This window comes from Bombus terrestris, chromosome 3 (assembly GCF_910591885.1).
Source record: "Bombus terrestris chromosome 3, iyBomTerr1.2, whole genome shotgun sequence".
Lineage (NCBI taxonomy): Eukaryota > Metazoa > Arthropoda > Insecta > Hymenoptera > Apidae > Bombus > Bombus terrestris.
The window spans coordinates 3,130,068-3,152,730 of record NC_063271.1 but is presented as its reverse complement, the minus strand read 5'-3'; the positions used below and the strand labels follow the sequence as shown (position 1 = coordinate 3,152,730).

Sequence of the window (22,663 nt, the reverse complement as noted above, 5' to 3'; positions counted from 1 at the left end):
GCGCATAACGCGAGGCTGGATCGTAGCACGATCGAAGGCAGAAACGTTGTCGGCGACACGATTATATCATCGTAGACCATCAACCGGGCGCGGATCGAATAATAATCCGAGAAATTCACTGCCGCGTTCGTGTGGCAGGTCCGTGCGATTCCGTCTCGATATTCGTCTCGTTATTGCTGTATATCTCTGTCGGATCGTGCTACGAGGCGTCCTCGTGATCCGTAGAAATGGAACGGCGCGCAATGATCCATCGAAGAATACCATACGGATAGCTTTATTCAACGATTTTCTATCTATTCTTGCAGAGGGAAATCTCGACACGGAGAGAAGGTGGCAGCTGCTCTGTCCGAGGCGAGGATCGTGTTTGTACTGGCGTCCACGAAACGTGAGTGTTACACGTATTCTTTTTAAACGATTGGTTACAGTCGTCGTATCAGTTATTCGTAGTCTGCAGACTTTTATGCAAATTTATATTTTTCTGCATATGATTGAATAAATGGTGTCTACATATATACGTAGTTGTTTCACTTATTACGTGTTTTAACGAACGCTATAGTTCGAATATTCTATATATCTGCATATTGTGTACACGCTCTGTGCATTCTTGCACCTTCAAATCATTTAAAAATGTATAAAAATCCGCAGTATAGATCTCGAGGTGTTTTTATAGAATACGTATCTTTATTGCCGAAGAAAGTTTTTAGTTGTGACATTTCCGCGAACAGGACTTAAACGTGCCATATATTTCTACTTTTCCGTATGACTTTAGTTTCAAGCGACTCTCGCAGGAGAGAGTAGCAGTTCGTAGAATTCAGGATTTTTATTTTAGCCAAAATGAGACAAGATAGAGAGAGAGAGGGAGAGAAGGGTGGATCGTTGAAGCAAATACGTGTTTTCAGTGTGTATTCGTTAAAATTGGATATGTACATGTGACATTACGCGAGCAGGCGAATCAACATTTCCTCGCGAAGGATGACATGGAAAATAAAATGAAAAAAGGATAGAGGAATCAAGAGAGAAAAAGGAAACAAATTGAAGTTTTTTTTTTTTGCCTGGCAGAGAGATAGAAAGGGGTAGTTTTTAACGCGTTCCGCAAACTGCCACGAAAAATGACGTACGTGTATACGTGCGTGTACAGTGCAGTTCGTTGATGAGCAACAAAAAAAATCTTAAACATTGTTACACCGGTATGTTGACCCCGTCGTTCTGGTCCAACCAGTTTGTTTTTCGCGTAAAAACAGAAATATTGGGGATGGAAGTATTCGCTTATTTATCATGAAAGTAGAATAGAAGAAAAGTAAAAAATTCGGCGAGAAATTAGGCTGCCACGTACCTGTGAAATGTCCCATTTGATCGTTTAAATTTCTTAAACATTGCTTTTTCCTAAATATTTTTAAACGTAAATTATCTCTTTTGTGATTTTAATTTTTCCAGCTTCGCGTGTTATACACGTAAATATATCTTTCCTGAAATTTCATAAAGCTTTAATACGATGTTACAATTTAATATTAAATTAATGTACTTATCGTAGAACTAGAAGCGATGAAAACGAGAAACAGAATAGAAAATTATCAACTTAGAATGATAAAAGAAAGTAGTCGATAGTATTTAAACTCTTTAATCCGGTCGTTAATTCGAGACCGCGATGGTATTGAAACGTTCCCTAAGCGGGGAGCAAGTTTCCTAAGCCGTTCTAAGCGATCCAATTGTGTTACTTTAATCGAACTGAAGAACTCGATTCCGAGTAGTACTTAGGTCGGTACAGTTGCTAGAAACGCATTACTTGGAAAGGGATCCTCTCCCGGCTGGCAAACACTCCTGGGGCTTGGTTGTTCGCAATAAACTGGCACTTTGGTCCGGCAACCGCCGTCACTCCGCTTCAGAAACTCGAACCGTATTTCTCTTCGTTCTGCTCCGCGGATAAACCCGAATAAAAATATAAATTGCAATAAAGATATCGAATAAATCGCGAGAATTTTTCTCTAAAAGAGATTTTTCATCGACATGGTCTTTTTATTATCGCAACGGACAGTTATTTCTGAGTGGATTTTTATATTGGAAATATTTTTAATCGATCTAAGAATCTACGTGATTTATTGCTTACAAAGAATAAGCTTCTTCGTTATGACGCAGGAACAAAGACTTGCGCTTAAAAATATCGAAATTACGAAAGACGCAGATTAACGCGGAATGAACGAAACACAAGGAGAAGGCGAACAAACGAGAGGTAAAAGGAAAGTAGAGTCACAGCTGGCGTGAAACGAGTTGTAGGAACTCTGCAACAGAAAAGCGAGAGCTGAAGTACCTCTTTTGAGGTTGGCCTCGCTTCCCTATTGCCAAAGGGTTGCACGTACGAAGCTCGAAAGAGGTCGCATAGAGAGTCGCATAGAGAGACGCGTCACAAGCTCGCGAACGGTGATTCGTCAAAGACAAATCATCACGAACCGTGTACGGGGTAGAGGTTAAGGAGAAGCGGCGAAATTCGGCCAGTCGTTTGATGTTAGCGGCATCTCCGCGCGTCTACGAAACTGGCGTGACTGATAAGCGAAGCTAACGCGAATTTTAACGCGTTGCCTGAAATTGAAGCGGCTGTCGATCACCGGAAAGCGTTTCGCGCCTCTCGTACGGGTGACGGCCAGCACATGGCTGGTCTGGGTTAGGTAATCGAGAGCCATTCGAGCGACAGCACTCGCCGATCGACGGGTTTCCTCGTGATTGACGATTTCGTTAAATCTCCGGCCCGATTGCTTGCTTACCTTTTGCATTTTTATTACGAGTCTGCTAGAACGTTTGAGCTTCGATTTCACGATAGTATAGAAAATACCGTTCGTGTAATATCACGACATAAAAGTAGCCGGATGAAAAATAACAATCTTTTTTCATTAGTCACGAATAATAGCTGGCCTATTTTAATCAACATGTAGTCGTACACTCGAGGACTAGAAAGATAACATAAATATGATTGGAATAATTAGTAACACCCGATGTATTCATACATCGATATATTTCTAGCGTAAAATAAAATAGTTTACAGCTTGATAGAGACAAACCAAAAACCATTAGTATTTTCGTACATCGATATTTTTCATCGTTTTGATATCTGCAATCGTCCGATTACCACGAGACAAATTATTCCCATTCTCGTCGTTATTACGACGAAAGTATCTCGACATAGTAGATAGTGTGAACGGCGGAGAATAAAGTAAAAATAGTGAAATAAATCAGAGAAGAGCTCTTTGATTCATTTGACGGTTCTAACCGCGCGCTAACAGGGGTGATCGTTAAGGGAGCTGCCTTCGTCGTTTCATTAGCGTCGACCCGGTATACATCTTAATTAATGCCCGTGTTCGCATGTGCACGCACCATAGGCGTTAATTACGCGTTATCACGGTTAATTGCTTCTTAAACCTTTTCGAGTGGCGGCCCTCTTGCCAAAGAGCGAAGGAAGAGGAAGATAGAAAGAGCGTTTTAACGCTGAAAGCCGAACGGTCTCCACTTCCGGTTTGAGTTCAAACGCCGTGAGATCGCGATTAAGCCGTTTCTCGCGTACTAACTTTCGAATGAAACGATCGTTGGACATTTTGACGCCTTTTCCACGCGAACGATTTCGCACGCGTAAATGAACGTACAAAGAGAAACTTTGTTCAGCGAATATCGTATAATCGATGAATCTCTAGCGAGCAAAATTATTTGTCTGCGTGTCTCTCTTTCTCTCTCTCTCCCCTCCCTGCCGATGGCAGCGAGTGTAACGCAATTTCGGGATACAATTGCCAGTTTCGAGCACCTGGATTAATGCCGAGTGTTTAACGGATATTGATCGTGTCGAGTCGTTGAGTGAATGGAGATATCGTTAAAGAGCTACCGTTCGTTGTTGCAGTCTAGCGGAATTTACCGTGGAAAATTCAGTCGGCCAGCCCGGATAGAGGATTCGTTACAATTTCGAGTATCCACATCGTTTAATCGCTACTTACATCCATTTCCAGAATTAATTTGCGTTGTACTCGCGTTACCTAGCTTTTACTTTCACTTCCAATTGTTTCGTAATAGCCTCGATTCGTATGTAAGAAGTTGCAAATTGTTGGCTCAAAGAGTTCGTAACGATAGTTTGTATCTTTACAAAGGTATTATATCATTAAACAGCGCATTCAGTGTCGCCCGTTGTTCAGCTACTTACAAAGTAACTTGGTAATAATTTCTTGAAAGAAACTTGTCTCTGTTAACAAGGTGTTGCTCGAAGTAGATTCTTACAGACTTCTGCGACAATCAGTTGTTTTGTCGCGAATGAAAAATGTTTCGTAAAAGTGACAATATTCGTCTGACGTTCTTTCTGTCGGTCTAATTCGTTCCAGATTAATTATTCATACGTATTCATCATTTCCACTCGTTTACGTTATACGGAATGCTTCGCTATTTTGCATAAAGAATTCTGACTCGTTGTTTTACGAGATTTTAGTACGAAACTCATTACCTTTTACAGACCGCGGCAGAGAATGCCAAAGAAACTGGTAAATATGTATTAGCATACAGTGGGATATCCGCGTTGCGTGGATCGGCAGGAAATTTACATCACGCGGATCTTGCTCGTATGTCGTAATGATTCGCGAACGAGGTGCGACGCGAACACAGGCATCGGATTAAAAATGTATAAAGATTCAAACACGTGCTTCAGACACGCTAATGAAAATAGTACCGGCGCATTAACACGCTGACCAGAATCAAATATGTTCGTTAATGTCCGAAGCAGCGTGAATTAGTACCACTAATTACACGCTAACGAGACAGAAACGAGAAAGGACTGACTGTGGCTGGACGCGAACGCGTATAATTACACAATTTATTTTGTTTGTGTAATTCTAACATGCTGGAGTATCGATTGTCGTCTGCTCGACGAATGATCCACTTTCTTTTTCACGTTATGCTGACGTATTTTTCCAGGAAATATTAGATATCACTTTATATCTCTATCGCTAGAATTGGCGATATGTGAACGTAATCTAGTAGGTAGTTTACTGCGAGTATTTACAATAACTAACGATAGAGTGTCTGGCAATGAGTTTCGAGTATTTAATCGGTATAAAATTTAACGCAATTTGACAAAAATGCGAAGAAATATGTTGCGCCGATGTTTGCGTAATTTGTCTGAAGCGAGTGGAAGAGATTGTAAAATAGAGAAAAAGAGAACGTGCAAATGTAAATTGTACGAGTATTCAAGATGCATTTACGCGGTAAACATTGAATCGAATTGAGAGTGAAAGTTATTTTACGTTGTCGAGTTGTAGTATCGTGCTGAACTGTATGTTTAAGAATTATTTTATTCTACTCCAGCATTTTGGTAGTTGCATCGTTAACGAATAAAAATTTCCCACAAAAAAAGAAAAAAGGAAAAAAGAAACAGATCAGATGTCTTAAACTATTCGCTAGGAACTTTCCACCACTCTAACGCAAGATCCATTCGTGTCAAAGCAAATTACGAAATCTCGACTTAGAATCCTCGGTCGGGTTCTCCTAGTGCACGCGTTACCTCAAACGCGACGGCTGATCCAAGGATTCAACCTCAATTTCCTCGATCGTTTAACAGCTCTGCTTATCTAGCTCGGTGCTGTTCCCTGTTACTGCGATCATTACGCGGACATGGAATTCAATATCCTTATCGGTTGGCGTCGCATCGTTGCATTTGGTTCTCTCGACGAAGCGACGTTATTTCGACTTGCAGAGGATAGGACGTGGCTCGATGGTCAGACGTGGCGGAACAGGGTGGCTCGAGAGACAGAGCGAGGGTGGTGAAAATCAAGCGGTGAAATGGAAAGGGAGAAGCGTGCGCGTAGCCGTGAGCCTCGGCTTGGTTTAGGCGAAATTGCTTTTGACCGGGTCTCTCTGCTCGCATGTCGCGAAAAGGAGTCCCTTTAGCCCCCGGTAACAAGATTTTACGGGACGTGTGTGCACACCAGGCTCTTTTCATCGAACTGTCCCCCGTGTGTGTGCACGCATCCTGACCAGAAACCGCGTGGACCGTTCGCACCAGCATTCGAATGAACGGCACATCGTTGTGCAGGAACTGTCAGCGGTTTAACCGAATTTCAACGCTGGTGAAGACGTAGGCGCGAATTCGAGCGTTAATGACTCGAAAACTCCTCTTCGTCTACCTTGCACCTTCTCTCTCTCTCTCTCTCTCTCTCTCTCTATCTCTCTATCTCTTTCTCTCTCTCTCTATTTACGAGCAGTGCGGGCGAAACTCGCAATGAGTGTTTAGTGGACGGGACGTTTCCTGAATCTGGAACGAGGAAGCCTGGTTCTCGAGATTGTTTGATGAGATTTTGTTTCTGCGAGTCGGGCGTGTACAGTGTACACATGAGATCTTTTTACAGAGTTATCTTGCTGTGTTACGCATGATTCTCTAAGGAAAAGTCACGCGCGCCCGCGCTTGCATTCGAACGAACGATTCACGATTGTTGAGAAACTGTCTTATGATATAATAAACAGTTTGCAAACGTCTTTGCAAATCTGTGTCGAATTCGACGCTCTATTTTATACGATCATTCTCGTACTCGAAAATATAAAGACAGCTAAACAACAGGACAATAGACCGTAAATTCAATCAATATCGAAAGACTCAGTGACTCGCTCTTCTATCTTCTGCAACATCTATGGAGTAAGACGGCTAAAACACGTCTTAAGTATTTCACGAACAAAATATTTGCCCACTTTCGATTCAAGCTATGTCTTTCTCAAGATTGTCTCGCAAGATCTTGTTCACGAGTTCGGCTACTTTGCCATGGATCAAGCACGAGTATAATTTCTCCGCTAATAGCTCACGTGAGCTCGAAACCATAGGGGATATGTCTCGATATCGTAGTTGGAATCGGCGTTCTCCGAGTCTAATCTACTCTATTGCCTCTATGCTTTTAATGAATCAATTTTGATAAGGAGGAGAGAAACGTCGAATAATTTATCTATCGAGATATTCCAAGGATGATTAAGTATAAAGACGGTTCTCGCGTATAGAACCAATAGTCGTAAGTAGAATACGTTGCGTGGTTCGAGCAGTCAGACTCGTAGAACGAACATTGCATATTTGAATCTCGAATCACAGCTGCTTTCGTTCGCGCTGTGTTCTTCTACATTTATTTACCTCAAGAGCAACGATCGTCGAATATATCCGAGTATACAAGAATTTTCTATTATAATCTTTACAAATGTCGAGTCAGCACGATATATATCGCTGGTGATTACGTTTGCGTAACCCCGTATTACGTGATATTCGCACAGGCATGCAGTTTGCGGCAGGTGCATCCGGATCCGGGGATAAACAGTGCGTTGTAACCCGTGTGTATATAGTGTACACGCGTCCACGTATGTATATATGCGCATAATATGATCGGTAATAAGCTTATTAAATTGTTGCCGTGTAATACGAAATAATTCTACTGCGGATGAAAATTTCCTCGATTGCATGGAACGCTTTTTCAGTTGATTGTAGAGTCGCAAGAAGCATCTCCGATGGACGAAACTAATTAAACGTCGATGCAACTTACAAGGAGCCGCCGACACTTTGCGAGACACTTAATTAAATCCGATGCTCGCCATTTAAGGTGCGTAGATTCTTTTAATTGAGGAAGCGTGCCGATTTGCGGAACTCGCACGGCCTATTTCCGCCAGCCGATCTTTCATCATTTTGCTCCCCATTGTGATCGTTAATGACAACCACGGAATGCTAAATTTTTTGCTATCACTGAAGTACGAGTATTTTAACACGCGCGCTGAAAATCAGAGTTTCATTATCTGCAGTTTTGTATGTTAAGAGATAAATTCCGTACAAAGCTATTTATATTTTGTCAAATGTAGTTAGGTAATGAAACTGAGAGACTAATAAAAGCTGGAATTGATTAGTTTGTGTGGACTGCGATCCACGTCACGCGCGGTGAACGCGTGAAGGTTCATTTAAATTTAATTAGAGTTTTGAATATATCGGGATAAATTTTGGATGTATTGGGATAAATTTTGGAAGCTTGTAAAAAGACACAGATAATCTCGACTGTTGGTCGAGGAAACAAACGCACGAGTGCACAGATTGAACAAAATTAAAACGTATCGTGTGTTTGCGAGACGACGACACTACCAGGTGTTGAAGACATCGTTACGAAACGCAATTAAATTCAAAACATTCGGCGGTCAGACGACATTCAATTAACGAATTTTAATTGCCACATCGTTATCGCGAAAGCAACTTCGAACTGCGGAGAGGCCGCGATTCAGTCGTGTTTTATGTTCCGCGGATTTTTCTCGATAACCTATAGCCCACAATGTGGTTACCGTTGTTCCACCACCGTGGCTCTTTCATTTACTTACGTCGGTGACCCGTTAAACCAAACAGCTGTTTGCATATTTATATTCGATTAGTGCCACTAGCGAAGAACTGTCCGTACGTAAAAAAAACTTACAAAAAATCCTCTGTTTATTTGTAAAAACAAGTTCGACTAAGCGATTCATGAACGATAAACCCGTAAAAAAGCTAACAACCCGAGCAAATAAATCATCGTTGCGAGTGAAACCGCGTAATTGAAAATTTCAACAACTACAGTCCGCGTATCGCTCGCGTATTCAAATTGATAAATTGAAAAATTTGCCACGCGAAAGTTTCGATACGATATCAACCCCCTCCCCCTCGTGGTAAACGTCGAATCGTAATTTCATCGGCCAATTCTCCAACTGTAGCGGCCCATTTCCGCGGGAACGATCGTCGATCGCGAACGAAAGCGCGTTCATAATCGCGCAACGCGTTTGTGCGATCGCCGAAACAGATTCATTCGCTTAATATAATCGCACCGATACAAGCGTCGCTCGTTATCGTCCTAGCGTTTTCGTCGCCGCGTTCCCGTAAATTGTGATTACGTCGGGCAAACCGATCCTAACGAATCGACGATATCCTGAATTATCGTCCTTTAGGTCGGACATCGCGCGCGCCAATGCGAGACCATCGCGTGCCAACCTTTTCTGCCCTCGTTTTCCAGCAGCGCGGAAAATATTCTGCTGGTAATTCGATTCCAGAGATGCCGTGACTCAAGGTGAAACTAGTGTACGGACTCTGTCAAGCGTGCTTTGCTTTTACAATTTACGATTCGTGGCGATCGAGCGCGAATTTTGAAATTTTGCAAATTTCTACTCTGCTGGAAAGAATTTTGGAAAGAGAATTCTCGGCCGCTTTCGAATAAGAAGTGCGTTACGTGAAAAAAGAAATTAGATCAAATAGAATATGTTAACTATGCGGAGAGAGGTTCCTTGCGTAAGATCTCTAGCATCAATTACGCGAAACATTTCGGTTATTTATCGCTAGAACAATGAAAATCTTTAAGGAATTTTAGCGATGCTTTGATATTAAACGATACGCGATCCTCGATGGGACGAATCTTGTGAACGCGACAGAAAAACGAGGATCACCGGAACGCTCTACCTGTTATACTTACGCCATATATACGCGCGTTATCTCTTCTCAGCATTACTCTCGTACTGAGACTCGGTTGATGCCAACTGCTGGGAGATCCAATGCGGTGGGGCCCGCCGTAGCTAGAAATCTTTGCTTGAATCAATTGATCGTAAATTAATCTGTTTCAGTTTTTATGACAATTCGTTAATTAGAAGGCAGCTCTATTTTTCAATAATTTCGATAAACTACCAGAAACTGATCAAAATCATTCAAACTTATGGATAACGAAAAATAACAAATTTCATCTCAACAATTTCGAACGATCTCGAAAAACATGGAACGAAGAATCAGATAATTCTTCCTGTTCTGATGTCGTACGCGAACAGAAATTTCCAGGAAGAAACTCTATTTCATTTCGTATTCGTATCGGGGATCGCCTGCTAAAAACGAGCAGCGCGCGTTTTGGAGCGGTGACAGGCAGATTCGATTTTCATACGGTAGTCGCCAGTCACCGAAGTGAACGAAGGTGAACGAGCTGCAATTAGCACTGAAAATTATCCAAGAACCTGCGTCGTTATCTGATCTGCTACGATCGATCAACCTGGCAAACGGAAAAGAGCGGACGCTGGCTATCGGAAACCGCCTGGTATGTTCACGGTGTCGCGTACGAGGACCGCGTCGTAACGTAGGAGGACCGAGGGCTGTCATTAGCGTAGTTTTTCGTGGGAAAAGTCGAGGTTGGGAAACGCTGCATACGACTCGGACGTATCTAACGGCTGACCCGAATTCCGGCGAGAGTCCACGATCTCGTAGGTGGAAAACGAGACGGTGCACGCGAGGATGCAACGTTTCGCGCATAACAATTGCGTACGCAACGTCTAACTGCCTTCTTTCTCCGTTACTCGCTACGAGGAAAATTAGAAAACGCCGATCGACTTCTTTCTTCGCTGACTTTGACACGCCTTTTCCCTTACTGGTTCACTTGCTTGGGATTTTTTAAGTTAACGGTACATTCTTCGCGCGGTTCGTCAACTACTTTGATAGTTGACGAATTTTTACGAGCGACAGTGACTAGTTATCTCAAACGGCAATTTAGTAATAGTAATTTAGGAAATAAACTCTGTTTAATAAATATCTGAAAATATTTGTAGCTTACTAGCGCGACGATAATCTTTGCAAAAACATCAGGCGTATTCGCTTCCTACGTTATGTTAGTCTTATGTAGGTGTCTGTCGCTGTATCGTAAACGTTCAAACAAATCCAATTTCAAAGCAATTAGTTACCAACCTGGTGTAGTATCTAAATAATCCAGAGCAAGGATAAGAAAGGATGTTTTATTTGAAGTTAAGTTTAGTTTTATTTTAGCAAGCAATACCCAATACAAAAACTGATTACAATATCTTCGTACGTCTTATTTTAACTCGACTCCCAACTTCTGTCTTCTCGGGTCAAAAGATGCTGACCCTCAACCCTCGCATCCTTCTCCCACTCCTTTACTCATTTAGCTTTGACGTCACCAAGGCATACACTCTTACTCACACACTCTCTCTCTTTCTCTCCTTCCCACCACTCTTACAATTCTTAGTTTTATACCTCAAATTTGCAACTTATATTATCCCGTGAAACTCGAACTTAAATATATAATAGACCAAGCGTATACCCCCGTCTTTTTTTTGATATTACATATATGTACATATTGTACAGAGACAAATCCAATCGCAAACGAATGTTCCTAAGAAACCAGCTCTTAAATGCTCCTCGATAAGACGTTACACCGTTCAAAATACAAGATGTCTATCTATCAAGAACCTATACTGGAAGTAATGCACGCATGACGATAACCGAGAATCCAGTGGTATCCAATCCTTGCTAGATCCCGGTACACGTACCTCTATTAACCTTAATCAGCCTGGCGAGCAACTCGGAGCATCCAGCATGAAATCCAAGCTTACGCAGTCACAAAGCCGCGAATAGGTTAAGACACCGAGCTCCCCTTATCTCATTCGTTCTCCTCCGTATCTTAGTTTCCACGACCAACACTCGGCCGTTTTGAATTCTCCAGCGGTGATTTTGCAACTTGTCCACGTGGCCACCTGTGTTCTTGCAGTTTCATCTTCTTCCGTGGGAAAACACGTACGCGGGTTTCGTATGCGCGACACCGCGGGCGATCTACGGATTAATCGAGCAACGGAATTACCGTGCACGCGACAAGAGAATACGATGCCCGCAGCGTGCGTTTAGAGGCGTGCAGCGGATGATCCGCATTCCACCTGTCTTACAATGAACCCGACCGGGAAGTCGAGTTGACTGATGCGCTCGAGAATGTGTCCTCCGATGCGGAATGATTTATGCACTTGCACACCTCGCCTTGATTACACCTTTCCCCGGGCCTTGCACGATCCTACAACACCGTTGCTCCGCGGTCTCTGTGCTCTTTCGATTTCTCGCTGGCTATGAAACGAGCTGAAAGCTCCTCGCTGTTGTGCATCGAGTACGCGCTGATCGTAAAGTTTGATTTGAAAATGCGATTTTAATTGCTGCGCAGATTGATATTGCCTTTTATACAATTGCTTTTTCGTGGTAATTAGCTCAAGTGTGAGATTTGATTCGGTCGATGGTGATGACTAGATTGCGGACTTTACGAATGTATTTTTACGAATGTAGTTGAGGAAATCGACAAATCGCCACTTTCGAACTTTACAGCGAACATCGATAATACCGCTTCTCCGGTAATTATTTCTTCGCGGCAATGAGTTTCAGCTTTCGATCGCTTAATCTTTTCAAAGGCGATAGCGAAACGTGCATTTTATGCAAATTCATATTTTTATGAATGGATTTTATTAAAAATAGAAGATGTCTTAAGACTTTTAAGCAATGTTGTAGATTGAGATTTTGCATCGTTTATCGAATGTTTTGTATTCGCGCGCGTATTACGTACATTCTTTGTCGTTAAATTTCTCGTAAACGCGTTTGATATCGGTAATCCAGTGATCCCACACCAAGTATGCTATTCAATACCTGCTATTCAATACCTGCGCAAAACAGCTAATGATACATTAGCCGTTCTTTTCTTCGATATAGAACGAGAACAATTCTGATTCTAAAGATCGGTTTTACGATAACGCTCTAACTTAGAACAGATTAAAGAGAAAGAATTCACAGATAAGATCGATGCCTAAGTAATTTAATTCGCAACTATTTAAGAGAGACAGTTCGTAGATTAGAGATCTTTCATCTTTCTACTTGCATTACGATGACGCGCAGACTTTCACTGATGCTGCTTCGTACAGAAGAATGTAACTACGATTGCTTTCTTCTAGAATGTGTCACGCGCGATTGTGGCTTCGTTAGCAGAATATATCGAATTCTCCGACAAATCTTAACAAACTAACCGAAACCTTGAAACGAAACAGTAAAAACGTTATACGTCTCACGATGACTTGTGTTTCCGTGGTTATGATTGCAGAGGAAAGAGCAAAGAGGAAAATCCACGAGATCTCAGCGGGGATTCGTTTGAAAGCACAGCGCAATTTCTCGCGAGTGTAACACGAGAATCAAGCGCTGACGAATTCCTCGACCTCGTCCGAAATTGCATCCCACGCGATACTTCTTATCAAAGGGAACTCGACGCTTGCCTCAGGATTCTAGTTAACCGCACGATTGATATAATTATCTCACTGTCGTCCGTTGCTGCTCTCTGTTATCGTTTCAGCTTGATAAATCCCATCAGCTTATCGAGATTCACAAAGTTTCGATAGATAATAGATAGGTGCAGGGGATTTGATTGATTCTATCAAGTTCTTGCAGGCATACGATCTTGCCCATAAATCACACGCCACTTGTTTAATTCTAAACACACGCTTTGACCAAATAGATCTGCGATAGAATCTTCCAAATATAGTACGATCTAATTTTGCTATAATACACACGGTATATATAGATATCGATTTCACGTTATAATTATAATTTCCTAGTTGAGTTACGTAGCTTATAAATATTATTATTAAACGAGGGTCTAATCTAAATTTATCGAAAATGTTTTCAAATTTTCACCTGCAAAATACTCTTCAAAATTTATAGTTAAGCGCGCGTTGCAAGACTGCGTACGCAGTTAGGAACTCGTATTTACGTAGGTGTCATTCGTTGAATGAGGGAAATTTCATCGGGTCTCTGCAGCACGAAATCTACCCCATCGATGAAAATTGAAGGCTAACCAGACAAGCTCGAGGAACGAAGCTTAAATGGTAATTTCCCAGATCAGCGTAAATCGCTCATTGTCCGAGTGGAAGAGGCTTCGAGCACGTGTGCAAGGTATCTCGCGTGTATTGTCGAACCTCCGCGCACGAAATGAACTTCGATCGTAGATCTCGCGTGTTTACGAAGTACTTACAAGACGTCATAACGTAGACAACCACGGACTTGTACATCGTGCATGCATAAACGTATGCAACGTCAATTCTCTGCCAGTTAAACGAGATAATACGTTTATGGTAACCCATTGCTCCGTTGAATCTCCATTGAAACATAAACGTTACTCAACGAGCTGCCAGTTTGGCCTTGTCGCGCACTTAGACGAAACGCCTCATTATTGCGTTCTTTTTCGACGTCACAGACAAGGCCGATTCGCAAGTAACATGGGTGCTTCAACGATAATAAATTGTCACGAACATGATTCAAGGAAAATTTACTAGGAAAAACTACCGGTGCGATATTGTACAATGTGCGATACAATTAATACATGTTGTTGACTACGCTTCGTTCGTTTGTTTATATTCTCCATTTGTTTGTTCACTCCCCTTTTCTCTCTCTGATTTATTTACAATCTGCATTTGTTTGTCTACAATTACTGATTGTTTGCTTAAGTACACAATAATTTGTCTATATTTGCGTTGAACATAAGATTGTAAGGTAGAAGCATGAACTTTTCGGAAAGTTCTCGACAACGTGGAAAAGTTCACTATGCACCTTCTATGTAACGATCCTCTCTAACCGCTCTAACTCGATCTCATTCCTTGAAAGCAGTGGCTTTTGCCAATTTTCCAATACACGCGTACTCGCTATTTAGTCGAACGCGCGAACAATGCATCGACAAAGGTCGATCACCCTCGTTCGAGACGATCCACGGTAATACAGCCTGCTTTATATCCGACTGACACGCGCACTGTCACGAAAGTACATCGCTGCACCGATCTATTATGGACGTTAATTGGTAATTATCAGGCACATCCATCGAGATGTGGTTGATGCTCCCGCGTTCTCAAAAATCACAATTTCCTCTCAGAAATCTCACGACCAATTCCCTACTTCTTGCTAAATTGCTAAGTTGCGCAAAATTATAGTAATTTGTTCTTTATCCATTGAGAACTAACGTTGCGATAATTCTTTTTTTCTTTTTCTTTTTGTCACTTTGCATTATCGAATTCCGCGTTTTTAATGTTGAAACTACGAAAGAGAAAATTCCAAGGATTCGCTTGATATTTCTTTCTCGTCACCTGGATTTTGCAATTTTATGAAACGTTACAAGTTTGGTCTGTAATATCTTTATCTTGTCTGCGTCGTACTTTTTATCTTGTCAAATGGCTTACTCCGCGTATGCATGATAAGTAGACTCTTGTTCGTTCGATTTGTTCGTTGTGTAATTATTCCGGACGATTAAACGGTAACGTCGAGACGTTAGAACGCTTACAGGAGACTACTCGGCCTCTTAAAGTGTCAGCCAGTGTCAGGACAGTAAACTGAACGCTACAAACTCAAGCGCATCCTTTACACGGCCAATAGACCGGCTAATTAACAACGTTAACCATAATCATGGCTCTCGCTGGAATTTCTTGTTACGAACGAACTTCCACGAATGTAGTTTCTATACAGTAATCACTGTTGCATTTAACTCGACTAATTTTGAGGGATGACGGAAGGTTAATTGGAAGTATATAAATTGCAGTGAGACAGCATGACGGGAATAGATTGCATTGTCTCTGATTTGATTAATCGGAGGAGGAAAATTAGGGTGGCGATCTCGTTGCAATAATTTATACATCACCCTCGAGTATTTTTCAAACCAAATTTTCTGTCTCGGTGTTGTTCCAAAAATTCAAATTTCCAAGTTGGTAACGATCAGCTGCTTAATTATTTTATTTTAACATAATCTATATAGATCGCGGTGACGGAACGCTATGAATCAATTCTATGGCGAGTGATTTGATTAATTGGAAAAAATTAATCGGAAAAGGTTATGCTGGAAACCTAAATATCAATTGAAAAATCTGATCAGAATAATTTGCTACAATACGCTCAGATATTCTCAATATCATCCTGTGTTCTAAATTAATATCATCGCTTTGGAACCTAAAATTTGCAAATTTTACGCTCAGCTATTTAGCTAACATAATGTAACCATAGTGATTTCGATACTTGTTAAAGTTTCATATGTCAACGGTCGCCTAACACAACCACGACCCGACAGCTCGATACTCGTACAACCCTTTCAGTTGCCGCATCGATAGAGCTTATATCCGATAAGCTTATCGATAAACACGATAACTTGGTTACATGGTGTACATCGAATGAATTAACGTCAACTGAGAGGAAAGTGGCTATGGTTTATGGTGTACGCGAAAACCGGATCCACGCGAAAATCATGAAAGTTCGTTGTGGTTGAAATCGGATAACGAAGAATCGGCATTAGATTGTTGCAATTACGCAACGCGTTGATTCAAATCGTTAAATAATATGTAGTACTCGTATTAATAGCAAACACAAGTGTTAATTTTCACGCACGATGACGGTAATAACAGACGGAAAGTGGATCGATAACAGATGACCCGTAAACGGAACATCAGCCACTCCTCGATAATGCAACTTCTGTTCTGAAAAATATGCGTGCACGTAATTGACTCGCTTTTCGAGATGGTAATAAATTCTATATATTATTGTATGAATTGTTTCATTGTCATTGTTTCGTGAAAGTCCTTTCTGTTAAAACTTTTAATAATTGGAATAATTCATTTGAAATAAAGTACACTGCGACTGAAGTTATTAAAATTAGAAAAAAACTGTTCGTATCTTACCGTTGAAAGCGTATTAATTTAGCTTACGGTATGTAACGTTAAAATTAGCAATGAAAAATTAATTGCCATTAATTTAATTAATAGTTGTGAAACAATTAAAAGGATTAAAATGTATTGATGTATTTATTGGTGTTTGTAAACGAAGAACCTAACAACAAGAATTCTTTAAGAATTATAACACGTGTAGCCAATTAATCTTGTTTAACGTGGCTCGGTTCGGTAGTGTCGCTTCGGTTGGCTTCGACTAGCCCATTCTTTAACTGCGTTCTTTCACGTCTCTTTAACTTCCCGTTAGCTCGCCATGCAATCGCATCATCGCACGTTAACACATACGTTCTGGGTAATAATTCACAGCAGTTACGAACTCGCCTCTTGGAAACCTTCCTTTAATTCATCTTTCCAATAGTTCTCGAACGTGTCACCTATTCGTAGCATCTATAACTAATACTTTCTCTCTTACAACATGGCAAAGAGGAAATATAAATTTTCCAAGTCGACTATCGACTATTATAACTTAGAAAGCAAGCAAGAGAACAAGAATCCAATTTACGCAATTTACATTATTCCGTCATTCCGTTAACATCATTTGCAATCTCATTATTGACAATTACGATATATCCGCTACTTTCTATAACATTTTACGCGAGTACACTTTACGCAATTCTTCTCACCGTGGAAATAGAGCATTTTCTTCTTAAGATAGACATTTAATTCTTAGGATAGAAAAAATAAAGAAGATCGATATCTTCTTCTATAAGTGTTCGAGATAATCTCGAGGGAATTAATTCGTTCATCGACAATTTCGCAACATCGCCATTTTCTACAATTTTTTATACAAATACGCTTCGTACAATTCTTCGCACAATCGAAACACAGAAAATTTCCCAATCGCAACGAGTATTGCCAACGCTCTTCTGTTAATGGTCGAGTTAATTTTGAGGGAACAGACCGATTCGTCGATGAAACGATACCCAGCTCGTTCGACGACTCATTACGATCCATTTGGCTTCGTTTTTATCAACAAATCTCTCTCTTTGCCCCTGCTTTTCTCTCTGTATTATTTACGAAGATTTTACTCGTTGAATTTCGCGGGTCATCGTTTAATCCTGTCGCGCGAGCCGTGGCTAATCGAGAATGCGAAATCCAATCAGCGTTGCAAAGCGGCTGAAAATTAGTTCTGGCTGAATATCGAGGAGCCAGGATCTTTAACGTGCTACCAACATTGTGTATTGGAGAATACAATGAGTTTAGCCTTTGTTCGGCATCCTGGCGTTTACGAGGACCGAACCTCGTTCTCGCATGCTCGAAATTATGAAGTCTGTTACATTGAAATGAAGCACACGAACGGGTAAACTTTATTCTACGGAAACAAAAACCTTGTTCTACAAAAACGAAAGCTTTATTCTACATTTTCCACCTGTTTTCTTATACAATGTAGTCTCTCGCTTCTACCGATTGTACCATGATTGCTGAGACACTCTGTATATAGAGAGTGAGATGTTACAAAGTGAGACTGTTACATCCTGCCGAGATACGATATGACGTGGAACTTTGGAAAGCTTGGAATTAGACAAACATTGTGTTAGAGTATCGAGTGTTTGACATATTGGCGTTAGTCGAGGTAGGTCAGTTTATTTTGTCGTCTACTTGTCATTCGATCGGTCATGGGTCATGAAAATTTCATCGTTCGCTCTCGCACCACTGGCTAGTTCCATACAAAAGTTGAGAAATAATTTAATGAGAGTCATTCGTTTGTCGTTACACGCCAAATAATTGGAAAACGTCCGATTGTTTGCTGGACGAAATGCCTGATTTTGCAAAAATACAAAAAAAAAAGGAAAAAAAAGGAAAAAACGAAAAAGCTGTTTCATCGCGTCGAGTTCTGTTCGAGGCTCAATCGGTCGTAATGAAGGCTTTTTAGCGGCTGAATGCGACCGCGCAAAAATATCAGTTAATGGATCGTTTCGAGTGTCTAGCGAATTTTATTTCAGCGAATTTTATTTCAGCCACCAGGAAATTATTAATTTTGCTCGGGCGGCGAGAGGCGACGCGCGTTACGCCGATAAAAGGCAACGGAAGAAAAGCGAGTCGATGCACCTGAATCCCGTTTTTTTTCCCTCTTCCTTTTCTTTTCTTTGCCGAGAATATTACCTGCGAACCGCCGTTGTTCTTCGTTTTCATTCACGTCGATCGGGACACAGTGCGCTTCCACGCATAAAATGCAGCTTCTTTCGCTTCTGCTCCACGGTTCCGTATAAATATACTAATTACCACGTGTAAAACACTGCAACTCGGATCAGAGAAATTTAATTATATAATCGGGCACACCTACTGTGAATTTCGCAAACGAGAGAATTGCAAGATACCAAAGTTTCTTTAATACGTTAATAATTGTGTAATACTATATTTCTGTATAATCGTTGCAGCTATTAGACTGTCTGGAAAATGTCTTTTTTCCCCCAAACGTGTTTTTCTATAACAATACACCTTCATACAAACGTGAAACGTTTCAAGTCTGTGAAATGTCGCGGTGTTTATCTCAACAGAAGAAAATGTATCGTACGTAATTCGATAAAATAATATAAAACAAAAAACGTTGTGCGTCTATTATTTTCTCATAAAACGAAAGAAACTTTTCGGGCAACCTAATACTATAGCTCTTGGTCATCGAATTAGAAGCAATTAAAATTTCAAAAACTACATTTACCAAGTTTTTTAATTGGACGATGTTGTCATAAGCAGTTGATGGAAGTTTTGAAAGTTCATCCTTTGTCTACTACATGTATACGGGATTGTAAATTATTCTGGCCGGGATTATTTTAGGAAAAGTTATGTCTGCCTATTTAGAGAGAGAGTGTCAGAGGCGTATTGTGCCGCGGCGTCGCTGAAAGTCGAGAATTATGCGGCTGAACTATCCCTGTCTCGCTGAACCATCGACGCTGGAACAATGACTCCTGTTTGTCGATATTTCAAGGTATTCGAATGCAAGCGAACGACAGACTTGGAAGAGAGGCGGTCGCGCGACCTGTGGATGAAATTCGGGTTTCGTGTACCGGCACGTTCCGTTCCATTCGTTTCCCGATCGTGATTTATCGTGCCTGATCCCATGATGTACGTTTCTCCCACTAAAAATCTTTCTTTGCTCGCTTAGAACCCAGCTAACGCTTGTCGATCCTGCGACAACGCCTTGATAAAGGATTGCTTGAAAGTAAAGAGGAAGTAAGGAATAATGGAAATAACGAAGTTTCAGGGCTGAAAGAAAATTTCTGAGAAATTATATTTTCCATGGAATACTCGCCGAATTAAACGCTTCGTTTCTAGAAATTTATTGATTCACCGATTGTTAACACTAGAACTATCGATAGTTAACACGAAGCTATTTCTACCGAAATCAGTCAAAACGACTGGTTTTTAAAAAATACATAGTGATAGAATATTTTTATATTTATTGATTTATTACTTTCTTACAGAAGCAATTCCATGTTATGTAATACATTTTTATTATTATTTGTATTGTTAATCCATCTGGGACCATCATCCCTAAACGAGAGTTGACACATTTATAAAATCATTTTGACTGGTTTGGTATTTCTAGTGTTAGCACCTAGCTATCTAGCGATCGATTCGAAATTTTTCTGATAACTAATATCATCATATTGGAAATTGTACAAAACGGGGAAACTGGTTAATTGGGATTCGATAAACAGATTGCAGGACCCTTTTACACTTTGACAAGTACCAGTCATTTTGACTGGCATTGGTATAAATAGCCACGATACAAAATTATTTTGACTTTAAATACATAAAAAACAAAATAAAATTCGTTATATTATTCTTTTAGTTATCGTTGCGAAAGTCATTACATCATTGCGGAAAAAAGACATAACACGAAGTAGGAATTTTAAAATAGAATTGTAGAACCAGTCAATTTGATCGGTGTGGTAGTTCTGTACTAAATTCAACTCAGGACTCACCAAACTCTATTCGGGATTTTATTCGATCTTCAAGATAGAATGAAACAGTTTGCGCTCCGCGTTTTGTTATCTTTTAAGCAAACTTATATTCTATAAGCTGTTACAGAACGGTGACTAAGTATTTTATATGGAACGAAGAAAAACAAAGATGATAGGAAGAAAGTAACGAAACTACTCCAACTTCCTCGTTTCGATACGACGCATGATACGTTTGTACCTTTTCACATTTTTTACATTTTCGTGTCACTGTCAAGCCTAACAGAAGGCTAAAAAGGAAGCACCCAGCAGACCTCACAAAGGATATAACCTAGCAAACACGAGGATGGTACTCCACTGGGGGTAGCCACCTACATGATAATATAACTGCTAAAAAATTCGACCTAATGTCCAAAATGGACAAATTGTGAATATTAAGAAATAAATAAAAAAAAAAGAAAACCGTCAAGCCTTGGAACACCGTGTATATTCGAAACGTTCGAATCGCATTTATAAAATTTGACGCGTAAAATGGAATACAATTAGTCGTTGCCAAAATTTGAACGATATTCCGTGGAAAGTAAGGGAATAAAATAGAGAAAAATCAATATCGCATTATCCAATGCTTTCAGTGTTTCCCTTCATCCCCTAATTGTATAATATTTCGAGCTGACGTTCATATCGAATTTCACGTCGGAAAACCAGTCATCGACCTCAACGTCGCGTTCGAGATACACACACAAAGGCTACTCGAGGTTAACTATCGACGGAGAAAGGGTAATAGGGCCGCGCAAGGTCTGTCGATATTTCGACTCGGTCCCGTGCACACTGAACGACAACGTTTGACATTTGACGGAGGATCCATCACCTGCCGTACCCTATGATACTAGTCGGATTTTATGCACTACCGCGTATTCCCCTGTTTCACCTGTTTCCTGGATACGTTGTAATCGTAGGCGCGTCGCGACGGCTCCAGCCGCTCCATGATCGATGGTATTTATAACGACAGAGTTACGCCAAGCGTTAAACGACCAACCACGTCCTTTTGCCATCGTGCGAAATCCTCGATCTTCTGTTTCGAAGAGAGCAAGATTTTGGTTGAGTTATAGCCTCTTGTAGAATGACTCTTCAAATGCAACTTGTGTCTATATTTATCTCTGCTACTACTCACCTGTAATGCAAGATGCGTACGAAATTTGTTTCAGAAATCATCAGGATAGCGAAAAGAATTGGTATAATCGACGTAGAATTTTATTTGAAAATTAATCTTCTCTTATCTAATATCAGCAGCGAATATCAGAGGAAACCGCAGTTAATCCACAGTTTCAAATAAATACGATAAATCTGATTTTCTGCATTCGTTATCACACGCTTGCATATATCTACCTTTAAAAACCTCAACGTTTGCGCCGTTCATATTATTTTACAGAACATCAATCGAGGTCCATCAACGATTCCCAAACCGCGAAGACCGCTTGACGGTCAATTTAATCACCAAAAACTGTTGTCATCGAGCCGATCGCTCGAATCGAACATCGAACCGTGCGCTGCGGGTTTCATCAGCTTCCCAATATGTGGCTGGTTAACCGCGACGTTCGTATTTCAAAAGTGGCTGGACAGGCTGCAGTTACATACACGGCGGTGCGATTACGCTCTCATTACGCTGATTTTCAGCGTTGAGAGACAAAAGGCCGTTCGCGCCAGCTCCAGCTTCCGAGCCTCGTAATTTTCACTTTCCACAGCCTCTACGCCGCCACATTCCGCCACATATCACTATACGGGATGAAGGTGCAAATGAAGAGAAAGGGATTTTGGCTGAAAATTCTTGGCAAAAAGAGCCGGCTGAAATTCAGTCCGATACTCGACGAGCTTCCTTTCCTCCTTCTTTTTTATTCACCAGAGATCAGCGTGGTAATTCGCAGTATTAATATTTCTCTTTCTTTATTCTCCTTTTAAATTCACTGAACGACATATCGTATTTGTCGTTACTTCGATTCCTTACAATCGCGATTGTTCTTTTCACAGAGAAATGCAGATATTGTTCGAACGTTTGATTCGTGTCGAGTGCTTTGCAAATAGTTTCTATATACAGCCATGCTGAATGTTAAATAAAGAAAAAGTAAGAAAAAAAAAAAAAAAGAAAGAAGCAACCGACGCGAAGTCTAATGAAATTAGAGATCCAGGTCAAGATCTCTTCACCTTATTCCTGTAGCCTAAATTTGAAT

General features: G+C 40.7%; 1 protein-coding gene across 2 annotated transcripts in view; it reads left to right on the top strand.

Annotated features, from left to right (window-relative positions):
• Window positions 1-22,663, top strand: part of LOC100648160 (protein-tyrosine sulfotransferase) — a 183,535-nt gene that overhangs the window by 43,860 nt on the left and 117,012 nt on the right. For both annotated transcript variants that reach the window (XM_048404638.1, XM_003394206.4), the window contains exon 2: window positions 306-385. The gene's annotated coding sequence lies outside the window, so the exon portion shown is untranslated. The remainder of the gene's footprint in view (window positions 1-305; window positions 386-22,663) is intronic.